General features: G+C 41.8%; 1 pseudogene; it reads right to left on the bottom strand.

Annotated features, from left to right (window-relative positions):
* Window positions 1-250: 250 nt before the first annotated feature.
* LOC135268268 (small ribosomal subunit protein uS2B-like) lies at window positions 251-882 on the bottom strand (annotated as a pseudogene).
* Window positions 883-15,117: the final 14,235 nt, after the last annotated feature.

Raw genomic sequence — 15,117 nt, 5'->3', positions numbered from 1 at the left:
TCAAGACCACTCAGTGGTTTTTTCTACCCACTCAGTGGCCCAAGCAGTGGGAGCTGTGGACCAGTCTTCCGTGGCAGACTGAGTGCTTCAGTCTATGATATGGACCTGCTGAATAGACACAGGGGGCACCTGTGACCTGCACACCTTCATAGCAGGCTGCCACCTCAGGCTGAGTAGCAGTGCACTCAAGAGCTAGGGCAGTCCCTTCCTCCTTAGCCTCAGCTTTTTAGTAGCAGCCTGCTCTTTCTTTTCAATCTCTTTGGGAATCTCTGTAGATGTAGGGATCAGGCATGACCTCATATGGGTGTTCACAGGAGATGGTACCACGCATGTGCAGAACTTTTCGGGCTGCCATCCACCACATCAGACGCACTGAGGGAGCGCCCTTCTTGTTGCAGGGAATGGCAATGTTCACAGCACAGAGGAGAATCTGTATGACCCAAAGCAATGGTAGGCAGGTTAGCATAAGACACCTCTGTGAGAGGCTTGTGGTCATCCCTGGGATAAGTAATCGCCTAAAGCCATGGCTCCCAGAAGGCTGCCTGGATCTGATTAGTGAAAGTTTCAGGAGTAAAACAGTCAGCAATAGCAGTGAGTCCAGTGGCAGCAGCAAACTTCAGGGCAGCCCACTGACCAGTATTCTGGAAGGGATAACACTGTCATCAGCAGAGTTTTCAATGGCAACAACAGTGCAAACTGCCAGCAGAAGCTACTCTCAGGTCCTCTTCAGATTTAGGAAGCAGATGCTGTCACTTTTCCTTTTGTAGATGTGCACTGTTCCATTTGGAAGTCAAGGTTGGTGCCGCCTAATTGGGTCCCTGCTCCAAGAAACTTGAGGACATCCTCCTCCTTTATTTGCAGGATATCAAAGGCTCCAGACATTCTGAAAGTTTCCCTTTAAGTTACAATGGAATCCAGAACAATGTCATATGGGCCCTCCTCTGGGTAGAGCAGAAAGCCTAATTATGAAAACTTTCTAACTTGTGACTGCTTGGATTTTCTCTTATGTCTTCTAGAAGTTTTATACTGTTAATTCTTACCTTAAGGTCTTTATCTATTTTAAATTAATTTTTCTATATGGAATGAGGTAAAAAAAACAAGGGTAATTTTTTAGCATATAAATATCCAATTGTTCCAGCATCAATTGTTGAAACAATTATCCTTTTCCCCATTAAATTCCCTTTGTACTTTTGTCAAGAATCAATTGACTGCAATTATTAACAGATTTCCAGAAAGAAGAAGTGAGAAGCACAGCGGCCTACTGAGCATAACAATTGTTTTACTACAAAAGTTAAAAAAAATCGTTCTCTAAAATTTGCTCAAATTGTTCTGAGGGCATACAGCAAACAAAGAAACACTTATTCCAGAAAATCTACTAAATCTTGGTAACAGCAGAGTGTGTGTTGATAAAAGAAAAGCTTCAGCTGAATTAAATTTAAGGGAGTTTGAGCAATGAATGATTCTCAAATTGAGCCGCCCCCAGAATCACAGCAGATTCACAGAGACTCCAGTGCAGCCATGTAGTGGAAGAAGACTTATAGACAAAAAAGGAAAATAAGGTACAGAAATTGGAAGTGAGGTACAGAACGGCTGGATTGGTTACAAGTTGGCATTTGCCTTATTTGAACACAGCTTGAACACTCAGCAGTGTGTAAATGGTTGAAGTACGGCCACTGGAATTGGCCAAGATTCATCTATTGCTACAGGTGCATACTCCTAAGTTAGGTTTTCAATCTTGTCTGCCTATTAAACTATGTTGCAGTTTGTCCACAAGGACTCAAATATAGAAGTACAGAGTCCTTCTCAGGCCATATTTAGTTCACTTTAACAGTATCCCCTGAGCCACGAATGCTTCTCCCCTCCCTACCTCCAAGCTCTGTCTTATGAAAACACTGCTCTGGGGCCTCAATTTCAGGCAATGCAGCCAAGAATATGATACAGGGGATCCCTTTCCCTCCTGTGTCCCAGAATAGGGCTGCAGTTTCACTCTGGGAATGCAGGCTGCTGATGTTTCTGTCCTCCCCTGTGATGAGAAGCTTTGTTCTTATCATACACAACCTCCTGCAGAAGCTCTTTTATACTGAAGTTTCTATCATACATAGTCAAAAGGGCTGAGGCTCCCATCCTAGACCCTACTTATAGGGTGGAAATACTATTTCAGGACCAGCAGACTGAGAATACTGGGGCTCCAGGTCCTACTCCTGTCATTCCTAGGGCAGACGTTCCATAAGGAGAAGGCAAGCTGAGAAGGCTGGAGGTTATCATTCTCCCTCCCTCCAGCATCCAATAGAGCAGGGATGTCACCAGGATAAGGAGGCTATTATCTGCACCCATGCTCCTGTGCTATCTGCAAAGTTCCTGCACTAGGAGAGCAGTAGCCTTTATTCAGGACAAAGCTCTGTAGCTCTCCCCAAGGGAACTGACTCATAGGAAAATGGTGTAGAGAATTTCATGCCTAAGGTGTTGTGAAAACAGTGGAGATCTTAACTTATGGTGGACAGCAATTAAGAAGGCACTTAGATCCAGCAATTCCACTTTTTTTTTTTTTTTTTTTTTTGAGAAACAGTTTTGTTCTTGTTTCCCAGGCTGGAGTGCAATGGTGTGATCTCGGCTCACTGCAACCTCCACCTCCTGGGTTCAAGCAATTCTCCTGCCTCAGCCTCCTGAGTAGCTGGGCCTACAGGCGTGTGCCACCATACCCAGCTAATTTTTGTATTTTTAGTGGAGACAGGGTTTCACCATGTTGACCAGGATGGTCTCAATCTCTTGACCTCATGATCCACCCGCCTTGACCTCTCAAAGTGCTGAGATTACAGGCATGAGCTACCATGCCCAGCCCAGCAATCCTACTTCTAAGTATACAGCCAGAGGAATTTAAATCAGCATGTCAAAGAGACACTTGCATACTCATGTTCATTGTAGCATTAGTCACAAAAGCCAAAATATGGAATCAACCTAAGTGTCCATCAGTGGATGAATGGGGAAAGACAGGGTACATGTATACAATGAAATATGATTCAGCCTTCAAAAAAAATAAAGTTCTGTTATTTGTGACAACATGGGTGAATCTAGAGAACATTATGCCAAGAGAAATAAACCATGCACAGAAAGATGAATACTGTATGATCTCACTTATAGGTGAAATCAAAAAAAGTTTAACTCAAAAAGTAATGAATAGAATTGTGGTTTCCAGAAGATAAGGTGGGGGAAGAGTTGAGGGGAAAAGTGAAAATGTTTGTTAGAGCAAAGTGTTAATTTGTTGATGAAAAGAGAGTCAAACTCTAAAATACTCTAAGGGATTTATGCTGAGGCAACTAGGAGAGACCATGGCCCATGACACAACCCTCAGGAGGTTCTGAGAACATGTGCCCAAGATGGTTGGGGCATAGCTTGGTTTTATACAATTTAGGGAGGCATGAGACTTCAATCAAATACATTTAAGAAATACACCGGGGCATAGGATACAAGATGGCCAAATAGGGACAACTCTGGATTGCAGTTCCCAGCAAAAATGCAGAAGACACTGCAGGTGATCCCAGGCAAGCAGGGGCTCGAGTGGACCTCCAGCAGTCCTACATTAGAGGTGCCTGACTGTTAGAAGGAAAACTAAGAAACAGAAAGAAATAACTTCATCAGCAACAAAAAGGACGTCCACTCAGAGACCCCATCTGAAAATCACCAAACACAAAGACCACAGGTAGATAAATCCATAAAGATGGGAAGAAACCAGTACAAAAAGAATGAAAACACCCAAAACCAGAATGCCTCTCCTCCTCCAAGGGATCACAACTCCTCACCAGCAAGAGAACAAGGCCAGATGGAGAATGAGTCTGATGAATTGACAGAAACAGACTTCAGAAGGTGGGTAATAACAAACTTCTCTGAACTAAAAGATCATTTTCTAACCCTATGCAAAGAAACTAAGAAACTTGAAAAAAGGTTTGACGAAATGCTAATGAGAATAAGCAGCATAGAGAGGATTATAAATGAATTGATGGAGCTGAAAAACACAACATGAGAACTTCGTGAAACATACACAAGTTTCAATAGCTGAATCAACCAAGCAGAAGAAAGGATATCAGAGATTGAAGACCAACTCAATGAAATGAAATGAGATGGCAAGATTAGAGAAAAAAGAGTGAAAAGAAATGAAGAAAGCCTCCAAGAAATATGGTATTATGTGAAAAGACCTAATCTACATTTGATAGGTGTACCTGAATGTGACGGAGAGAATGAATCCAAGCTGGAAAACACTCTTCAGGATATTACCCAGGAGAATTTCCCCAACCTAGCAAGGCAGGCCAACATTCAAGTCCAAGAAATACAGAGAACACCACAAAGATATTCCTCAAGAAAAGCAACCCCAAGACACATAATCGTCAGAATCACCAGGGTTGAAATGAAGGAGAAAATGCTAAGGGCAGCCAGAGAGAAAGGTTGGGTTACCAACAAAGGGAAGCCCATCAGACTCACAGCAGATCTCTGAAAAGAAACCCTACAACCCAGAAGAGAGTGGGGTCCAATATTCAACATCCTTAAAGAAAAGAATTTTCAAACTAGAATTTCATATCCAGCCAAACTAAGCTTCATAAGCGAAGGAGAAATAAAATCCTTTACAAACAAGCAATTGCTCAGAGATTTCATCACCACCAGGCCTGCCTTACAAGAGCTCCTGAAAGAAGCACTAAACGCAGAAAAGAACAATCAGTACCAGCCACTCCAAAAATATACCAAATGGTAAAGAGCATTGACACAATGAAGAAACTGCATCAACTAATGGGCAAAACAACCAGCTAGCATCAAAATGGCAGGATCAAATTCACACATAACAATATTAACCTTAAATGTAAATGGGCTAAATGCTCCAATCAAAAGACACAGACTGGCAAATTGGATAAAAAGTCAAAACCCATTGGTGTGCTGTATCCAGGAAACCCATTTCACATGCAAGGATACACATAGGCTCAAAATAAAGGGATCGAGGAAGATTTACCAAGCAACTGGAGAGCAAAAAAAAAGCAGGAATTGTAATCCTAGTCTCTGATAAAATAGACTTTAAACCAACAAAGATTAAAAGAGACAAAGAAGGGCATTACATAATGGTAAAATGCAGCAAGAAGAGCTAATGATCTTAAATATATATGTACCCAATACAGGAGTACCCATATACATAAAGCAAATTCTTAATGACCTACAAAGAGACTTAGATTCCCACACAATAATAGTGGGAGACTTTAATACTCCACTGTCAATATTAACAGATCAATGAGACAGAAAATTAACAAGGATGTCCGGGACTTGAATTCAGACCTGGATCAAGCAAACCTAATAGACATTTACAGAACTTTCCACCCCATATCCACAGAATATACATTCTTCTCAGCACCACACCACACCTACTGTAAAACTGACCACATAATTGGAAGTAAATCACTCCTCAGCAAATGCAAAAGAACGGAAATAATAAACAGTCTCTCAGACCACAGGGCAATCAAATTAGAACTCAGAATTCAGAAACTAACTCAGAACCACACAACTGCATGGAAACTGAACAACTGGCTCTTGAATGTTGACCAGATAAACAATGAAATGAAGGCAGAAATAAAGATGTTCTTCGAAACCAATGAGAACAAAGACACTACATACCAGAATCTCTGGGACACATTTAAAGCAGTGTCTAGAGGAAAACTCATAGCAATAAATGCCCACATGAGAAGCAAGGAAAGATCTAAAATTAACACCCTATTGTCAAAATTGAAAGAGCTAGAGGAGCAAGGTCAAAAAAACTCAAAACCTAGCAGAAGAGAAGAAATAACTAAGATCAGAGCAGAACTGAAGGAGATAGAGACACAAAAAGCCCTTCAAAAAATCAGTAAGTCCAGGAGCTGGTTTTTTTTAAAAGATCAACAAAATAGACCACTAGCCAGATTAATAAAGAAGAAAACAGAGAATAATCAAATAGATGCAATAAAAAATGATAAAGAGGATATCACCACAGATTCCACAAAATATAAACAACCATCAGAGATTACTACAAACAATTCTATGCACATAAACCAGTAAACCTGGAAGAAATGGATAAACTCCTGGACACTTACAACCTCCCAAGCCTAAACCAGGAAGAAGAGGAAACCCTGAATAGACCAATAAGAAGGGCTGAAATTGAAGCAGCAAATAATAGCTTACCAACCAAAAAAAGTCCAGGTCCAGGTGGGTTCACAGCTGAATTCTACCAGACATACAAAGAGGAGCTGGTATCACTCCTTCTGAAACTATTCCAAACAATACAAAAAGAGGGAATCCTCCCCAGATCGTTTTATGAGACCAACATCATCCTGATACCAAAACCTGGCAGAGAGTCCACAAGAAAAGAAAACTTCAGGCCAATATCCATGATGAACATAAATGCAAAAATCTTCAATAAAATACTGGAAAACCAATTGCAACAGCACATCAAAAAGCTTATCCATCACGATCAAGTAGGCTTCATTCCAAGGATGCAAGGCTGGTTCAACATACACGAATCTATATATGTAATTCACCACATAAACAGAACCAAAGACAAAAATCTCATGATTATCTCAATAGATGCAGAGAAGGCCTTTGACAAAATTCAACAGCCCTTTATGCTCAAAACTCTCAATAAACTAGGTATTGACAGAACATATCTCAAAATAATAAAATCTATTTATGACAAACCCACAGCCAATATCATACTGAATGGGCAAAAACTGGAAGAATTCCCTTTGAAATCTGGCACTAGGCAAGGATGCCTCTCTCACCACTCCTATTCAATATAGTATGGGAAGTTCTAGCCAGAGCAATCAGGCAAGAAAAGGAAATAAAGGATATTCAATTAGGAAAGGAGGAAGTCAAATTGTCTCTATTTGCAGATGACATGATTGTATACTTAGAAGACCCCATTATCTCAGCCCAAAATCTCCTGAAACTGATAAGCAACTTCAGCAAAGTCCCAGGATACAAAATCAATATGCAGAAATCACAAGCATTCCTATACACCAATAAGACTTAAAGAGAGCCAAATCAAGAACAAACTACCATTCACAATTGCTACAAAGAGAATAAAATACCTAGGGATACAACTAACAAAGGATATAAAGTACCTTTTCAAGGAGAACTACAAACCACTGCTCAACAAAATAAGAGAGGACACAAACTCATGGAGAAACATTCCATACTCATGGTTAGGAAGAATCAATATCATGAAAACGGCCATACTGCCCAAAGTAATTTACAGATTCAATGCTATCCCCATCAAGCTACCTATGATCCTCTGCACAGAACTGGAAAAACCACTTCAAACTTCATATGGAACCAAAAGAGAGCCCACATAGCCAAGTCAATTCTAAGCAAAAAGAACAAAGCTGGAGGCATCATGTTACCTGACTTTAAACTATACTACAAGGCTACAGTAATCAAAACAGCATGGTGCTCATACCAAAACAGAGATATAGTCCAATGGAATAGAACAGAGGCCTCGGAGGAAATGTCACACACCTACAACCATCTGATCTTTGACAAACCTGACAAAAACAAGCAATGGGGAAAGGATTCCTGTTTAATAAATTGTGTTGGGAAAACTGGCTAGCCATGTGCAGAAAGCAGAAACTGGACCCCTTCCTGACACCTTACACTAAAATTAACTCCAGATGGATTAAAGACTTAAACATAAGACCTAACACCATAAAATCCCTAGAAGAAAACATAGGCAAAACCATTCAGGACATAGGCACAGGTAAGGACTTCATGACTGAAACACCAAAAACATTGACAATAAAAGCCAAAATAGACAAATGGGATGTAATTAAACTCCAGAGCTTCTGCACAGCAAAAGAAACAATCATTAGAGTGAATCAGCAACCAACAGAATGGGAAAAAAATTTTTGCAATCTACCCACCTGACAAAGGACTTATATCCCAAATCTACAAAGAACTAAAACAGATTTACCAGAAAAAAATAAACAAACCCATTCAAAAGTGGGCAAAGGATATGAACAGACACTTTTCAAAAGAAGAGACATATATTAGGGCAACAAACATATGAAAAACTGCTAACATCACTGGTCATTAGAGAAATACAAATCAAAACTACACTGAGATACTATCTCATGCCAGTTAGAATGGCGATCATTAAAAAATCTGGAGAAGGTGGAGAAATAGGAACACTTTTACACTGTTGGTAGGAGTGTAAATTAGTTCAACCATTGTGGAAGACAGTGTGATGATTCCTCAAGGACCTAGAAATAGAAATTCCATTTGACCCAGCAATCCCATTACTGGGTATTATATCCAAAGGATTATAAATAATTCTGTTATAAGGACACATGCACATGTATGTTCATTGCAGCACTGTTTACAATAGCAAAGACTTGGAACCAACTCAAATGACCATTGATGATAGACTGGACAGGGAAAATGTGGCACATATACACCATGGAATACTATGCAGCCATTAAAAATGATGAGTTTGTGTCCTTTGTAGGGACGTGGATGAACCTGGAAACCATCATTCTCAGCAAACTGACACAGGAACAGAAAATCAAACACCGCATGTTCTCACTCATAGGTGGGTGTTGAACAATGAGAACACATGGACACAGAGGGGGGACCATCACACACTGAGGTCTGTTGGGGGGGACTAGGGGAGGGACAGTGGGGGGGTAGGGAGTTAGGGAGGGATAACATGGGGAGAAATGCCAGATATAGGTGATGGGGATGGAGGCAGTAAACCACATTGCCATGTATGTACCTATGCAACAATCCTGCATGTTCTTCACACGTACCCCAGAACCTAAAATGCAATTATAAATATATATATATATATACGAATGAAATACATTTGTTTGGTCCAGAAAGGCAGGACAACTTGAAGCATGGCTTCCAGTCTATGGGGAAATTTAAAAATTTTATGGCTGTCAATTGGTTGAGTTTGTCTATTTTAAACTCCTTTAAATTTAATTTGGCTGAAGTTTTTCTTTTATCAGATGATGTCAGAAGCGGGATCTGAAGTGGAGTTTCTAGCGACCCCCAGAAGTGCTAAGTGAACACTCAAGGTACTGGCAGGAGCTACTTGCATCCATTGATCTCTCAGAGTGGTTGGAGATTATGGGTAAGCTCCCTCTCGGATTTTGGAGCTGCACAGATTTGTGTTTTAAGCTCTCTAAGTTGCAGACTGCCTCGGTAATGGCGGTCTGCCTTGGTAATGGTGGACTGCCTCAGTAGTGGCAGATACCCTTCCCCCCACAGAGCCGGACCGTCCCGGGTCCAGCTGTGCTTGCTGTCAAACCCTCATCCACAGCATTTCAGATTGCTGGTCTTTGTGGGGGTGGGACTCACCAAGCCAGATCACCCGGCTCCCTGTTTCAGCCCCATTTTTTTTAGTTGAATAGGTAACTCTCCCAGGCGTTCCAGGTGCCAGTTGAAACAGCCACCCAGATTTGGGTGAGTTTTTGTGTGAAGACCTGCTGCACCAGCTGAAACAGCCAGGTTGGAAACTTGTGGCATTTTCTAACCAGGAATCTCTGGCTCTGTGGGCAGTAAAACCTCTTTTGGAAATGTGGTGATCACTCACCCTCTGCATTCTCTCTGGGAACTGCACTCCAGAGCTGTTCCTTTTCTGACACCTTGGATCCTCCCCACATTTGGCCTTTTCTTGCTGAATAATTTACTCTTAGTCTTTCATGTTTTTCTCCAAAGCACTGATTGACCCTAGCAATGGCCTCTATGTTCTATACTTCTTATCCTCTTTTTCTCTATCTCTAAAATGCCTCACACATTTTACCTGCCGGTAAATTACTTAACATCAGTATAACATCTCAGTTCATCACGGTAAAATTTTTAACAATTGCATGCTACTACATGCCAAGGTCTACCAGTAACTACCAGCTGTTAAGCGATCATCATTGCCAGTTGCCTGCAAGTGATCTAGATCCAAAATCTCATTTTAGAGTCTGCTGTCTCAGACTACTTCTCGCACTAACTGTTACTAGACAGGTTTCCCAAGCAGCACACTCTGGTAAAAGATTTGTTGATGAGTGTGTTAGGGCGTGCTCACAGGAGTGAAGAAAATAGGATTTTGGCAATAAGAAAATTTGAACTCTGATGCAATCAATAAAGATCTCAGCCTATCCTATGGTCCATTCTGGAGCTATGATAGCTCTACAGAGTTGTCCAGAATTGGGGCAAGGAAGATAGGCCTTTATATCTTTACACTGACCTGTCATTGGATGGGGGCTGTTACAAAGAAGGGGCTTGACCTTAAACAGTGGTGCTCACTTCAGCTGAGGGAATAGGCCAGAGGAGGGATCAGCTGGCAACAGTATATTGCCACCACTCCTAGAAGCTGGGAGATTGAGTGCTTCCATCCTGGAGGCACATATTTGTGCAGCATACTGTGGCATCTACCACATTCATCTTGCCAGAACCCAAGCTCTTTCTATTTTATTTCTCTGCTTTCCTCAACATACAGTTTCTGCTTCATGATCCAAGGTGGCCTCTAAGAGGAGTGGAGATGATTACTCAATTCTGATGCAGGAAAGGCAGAGAAGCTAATATAGGTGCAGGTGAGGTTGTAATTTGGTGATGGGAATATGAGGACATTCAGGCCTCATGTCTTTCTTTTTGGAGGAGCATGAGTCAAGGTAGTTGGCTGAGATTTGAGGAAGGAAATCTGAGGAGAAAGGTATCATGAAATGCTAATCTCAGGGAGTGGAGTGGCAGGTTTCTAGAGAACCACAGATGACTGCTGGGCATTATTGACAGATCTTTTAGGATTTGTCATTAATTTAAAAAAAAACCTAGTAAAGATTTGTGCAAACAGCAGAAACCCATTGTAGCCATCTTAAGAACAAAGTGGAATTTATTGGAAGGATTAGATAGTAAGAAGAGGTTAGTTCACACGCCACTACTTTCACATAGCAAATGAATGCCAAGAATACTCACTGGCCCTGCTAGAGTCATGAATGATTCTGACTTCAGGAGAGAGTATCTGCTTGGCAGAGCGTGGCCTTTGTAGGAGGGAAAAGAAATGCTTTGGCAAGAAAGCTGTTTATCTTTCTGAGCAAGGCTACACGATGGGAGATTCTCCTGAAGGCAAAATTTTATTCCTACTCCACAGATGTGGGGAGTAGGAATACAGAAAGCAAACCCTAGCAATTCCCCACAACAAGCTCCCAGTAGTTTATCTTCTATAGTCAGGCATATCCACGGCTCACTTTCCCTAATTTAGCATGTCAAAGAAGAAAAGTAATGACACCGAACACAGGAACAAATGATCAATAACACAACTTTTCTGTTTAGGGACATTTTCATAAGTGCTTACAGAGAGCTTTATGGAAGGAATCCAACAGTATAAGTCAAAAGCCATTTAAAAGTACATACCATTTGACCTAACTGTCTAAAAATGGAGAAAAGGAGCAACATGTTTTTATATTCTTTAAATTTGGTTTGGGGTGGTCATATTTATTTCTAACTCTTCAGGGATTAAAAAAAAATCACAAATGAAGATATTTTTGTTACGCCCCACAGTAAGAAAGTCACCTTTAGCACTTAGCTGTGGTAATAGGCCAACTACGTTTTGTGTTAATTCATTTTTATTTTTCAACAGAGCAGAATTTGCTTTAGGGGATACTTTAAGCAAGTCTGTTCATTGAGATCACACTGTGTGATCTATACCATTCTATCCATCTTCTAAATGGCAAATCGTGAGGATGATGAGAATGTGGACACACTAGATATACAAGAAAAAAATCCACTGACTAATAGTTGTTGACAAACATGATTAGAATATACTATATGATTTCCTGTTAATTCTACCATTTTTCAGCATCTACTATGTGTCCTTACTGGAGCTGGTCTAGAGAAGGTGGAAGACACAAAGATAAAATGGATACAGTTTCTAGTCTAATGATTTCATAATTTAGTGGAAAAAACCTGTTCTTTTTCAGAGAACCTCCGCTGCTGGGCTGCTCTTTCCTTTGGATTTGCCTTTACATGTGATGCCAAGAACCTCAGTAGCCATGTTGTGAGAGGGAGGATGCAGTCATGAGAACAAAAAGCCCCATAAGAATAAATAAGCAGGGAAGATCCAAGATGGCCGGTTAGGAGCATCTCAGGATTGCAGCTCCCAGTGAAAGCGCAGAGGGTGAGTGGATCCCGCATTTCCAGACAGATTTTTATTGCCCACAGACCAGGAGATTCCCAGGTGGAGGAGCCCCACGGGTCGCCAGCGCAGCTGTTTTGGCAGGCATGGCTGTTTTGCTGGCGCCCCAGTGCCATGGTTCCTGGTGCAGAGTAAACGGGACTGGGTCCCCTCTTAGCCATCAAGGGGAGCTTCGGGAAGCTCTGAGAAGGCAGAGTCACTCATTCATCTGATTAAAAAAAAATAAAGGGGGGACTGAAATAGGGAGCCAGGCCAGGAGATTCCTGGGCAAAAAAGCGCCACGAATCTCAGAGCCACTGTTTCAGCCAGCGCAGTGGGTCGCTGCATGGGAAATCACACAGATCCTGGCACCTTTTCAACAGGCGACCAGAACACCTGGGAGAGAGCCAACTGTTCAACTAAAAAACAAAAGGCTCTGAGGCAGGGAGCCAGGTGATCAGGCTGGGCTGGTCCCACCCCCACAAAAACAAAAACAAAAACAAAAAAACTGCAATTGGATACGCTCTGGGTTGAGCGTTTCACAGCAAGCATAGCTGAACTCGGGACAGTCCAGCTCTGAGCAGGAGGGGCATCTGCCATTACCGAGGCACTCCACCACTACGGAGGCAGTCTGCCATTGCTGAGGCAGCCTGCCATTGCCGAGGCAACCCGCCATTACAGAGAGAGTCCGTCATTACAGAGGCAGGCCACCATTGCTGAGGCAGTTCTAACTACACTCATATAAACAGGACTGCAGGGAAGTTCACACGGCAGCTGGGCAGAGCCCATAGCAGCTCAGCGAAGCCTCTGTAGGCAGACAGTGACTAGGCTGCCTCCCTGCCAGGCAGGGCAGCCCTGAAAAAAAATAAAGGCAGCAGCACAGCAGAAACTGATAAATAAGGCCCTAACTCCCCGGGACAGAACACCTGGGGGAAAAAAAGGGGTTTATGAGTTCTGCTGCTACAGACTTAAAAGTACCTGCTCAGTAGCTCTGAATGAACAACAGAGCTCACAGCTCTGTACTTGAGCTACTATAAAGGACAGACTGTCTCCTCAAGCAGCTCCCTGAGCCCCGTATATCCAAAGAGTCGCCTCATAAAGGAGAGCTCAGACTGACATTTGGCAGGTATCCTTCTGGGACAAAGCAGAAGAAGAAACTGGTAGCAACCTTTACTGTTCCACAGCTGCTGCAGGTGATCCCCAGGCAAGCAGGGCCTGGAGTGGACCTCAGCAGTCCTACAGCAGAGGGGCCAGACTGTTAGACAGAAAACTTAGAAACAGAAATAACTTCATCATCAACAAACAGGATGTCCACTCAGAGACCCAATTAGAAAGTCAGCAACTACAAAGACGACAGGTGGATAAATCCACAAAGATGGGAAGAAACCAGTGCAAAAAGGATGAAAACACCCAAAACCGGAACACCTCTCCTCCTACAAGGGATCACAACTCCTCACCAGCAATGGAACAAGACTGGATGGAGAATGAGTGTCATGAAATGACAGAATCAGCCTTCAGAAAGTGGGTAATAAGAAACTTCCATGAGCTAAAAGAATATGTTCTAACCCAATGCAAAGAAACTAAGAACCTTGAAAAGATATTTGACAAAATGCTAACAAGAATGGACAACTTAGAGAGGAATATAAGTGAATTGATGGAGCTGAAAAACACAACACGAGAACTTTGCGAAGCATGCACAAGTTTCAACAGCCGAATTGACCAAGCAGAAGAAAGGATATCAGAGGTTGAAGATCAACTCAGTGAAATAAAACAAGAAGGCAAGATTAGAGAAAACAGGGTAAAAAGGAATGAACAAAGTCAACAAGAAATATGGGACTATGTGAAAAGACCTAATCTACATTTGATAGGTGTACCTGAATGTGATGAAGAGAATGAATCCAAGCTGGAAAACACTCTTCAGGATATTATCCAGGAAAACTTCCCCAACCTAGCAAGGCAGGACAATATTCAAGTCCAGGAAATACAGAGAACACCACAAAGATATTCCTCAAGAAGAGCAACCCCAAGGCACATAATCATCAGATTCACCAGGGTTGAAATGAAGGAGAAAATGCTAAGGGCAGCCAGAGAGAAAGGTCGGGTTACCCACAAAAGGAAGCCCAGCAGACTCACAGCAGATCTCTCAGCAGAAGCCCTACAAGCCAGAAGAGAGTGGGGGCCAATAATCAACATCCTTAAAGAAAAGAACTTTCAACCCAGAATTTCATATCCAGCCAAACTAAGCTTCATAAGTGAAGGAAAAATAAAATCCTTTGTGAACAAGCAAGTACTCAGAGATTTCATCACCACCAGGCCTGCTTTACAAGAGCTCCTGAAAGAGGCACTACACATAGAAAAGAACAACCAGTACCAGCCACTCCAAAAACATACCAAATGGCAAAGAGCATCAACACAGTGAAGAAACTGCATCAACTAATGGGCAAAACAGCCAGCTAGCATCAAAATGGCAGTATCAAATTCACACATAACAATATTAACCCTAAATGTAAACGGACTAAATGCCCCAATCAAAAGACACAGACTGGCAAATTGGATAAAAAGCCAAAACCCATTGGTATGCTGTATCCAGGAAACCCATCGCACATGCAAGGATACACAAAGGCTCAAAATAAAGGGATGGAGGAAGATTTACCAAGCAAATGGAGAGCAGAAAAAGCAGGAGTTGCAATTCTCATCTCTGACAAAACAGACTTTAAAGCAACAAAGATCAAAAGAGACAAAGAAGGACATTACATAATGGTAAAAGGATCAATGCAACAAGAAGAGCTAATGATCCTAAATATATATGCACCTAATACAGGAGCACCCAGATACATAAGGCAAGTTCTTAATGACTTACAAAGAGACTTAGACTCCCACACAATAATAGTGGGAGACTTTAACACACCATTGTCAATATTAGACAGATCAACGAGACAGAAAATTTATAAGGATAT

The sequence above is a fragment of the Aotus nancymaae genome, unplaced genomic scaffold (assembly GCF_030222135.1).
Source record: "Aotus nancymaae isolate 86718 unplaced genomic scaffold, 86718_ANA_hifiasm-v0.15.2.pri h1tg000040l, whole genome shotgun sequence".
Taxonomy (NCBI): Eukaryota; Metazoa; Chordata; class Mammalia; order Primates; family Aotidae; genus Aotus; species Aotus nancymaae.
This window is presented reverse-complemented; position numbering and strand designations above follow the sequence as displayed.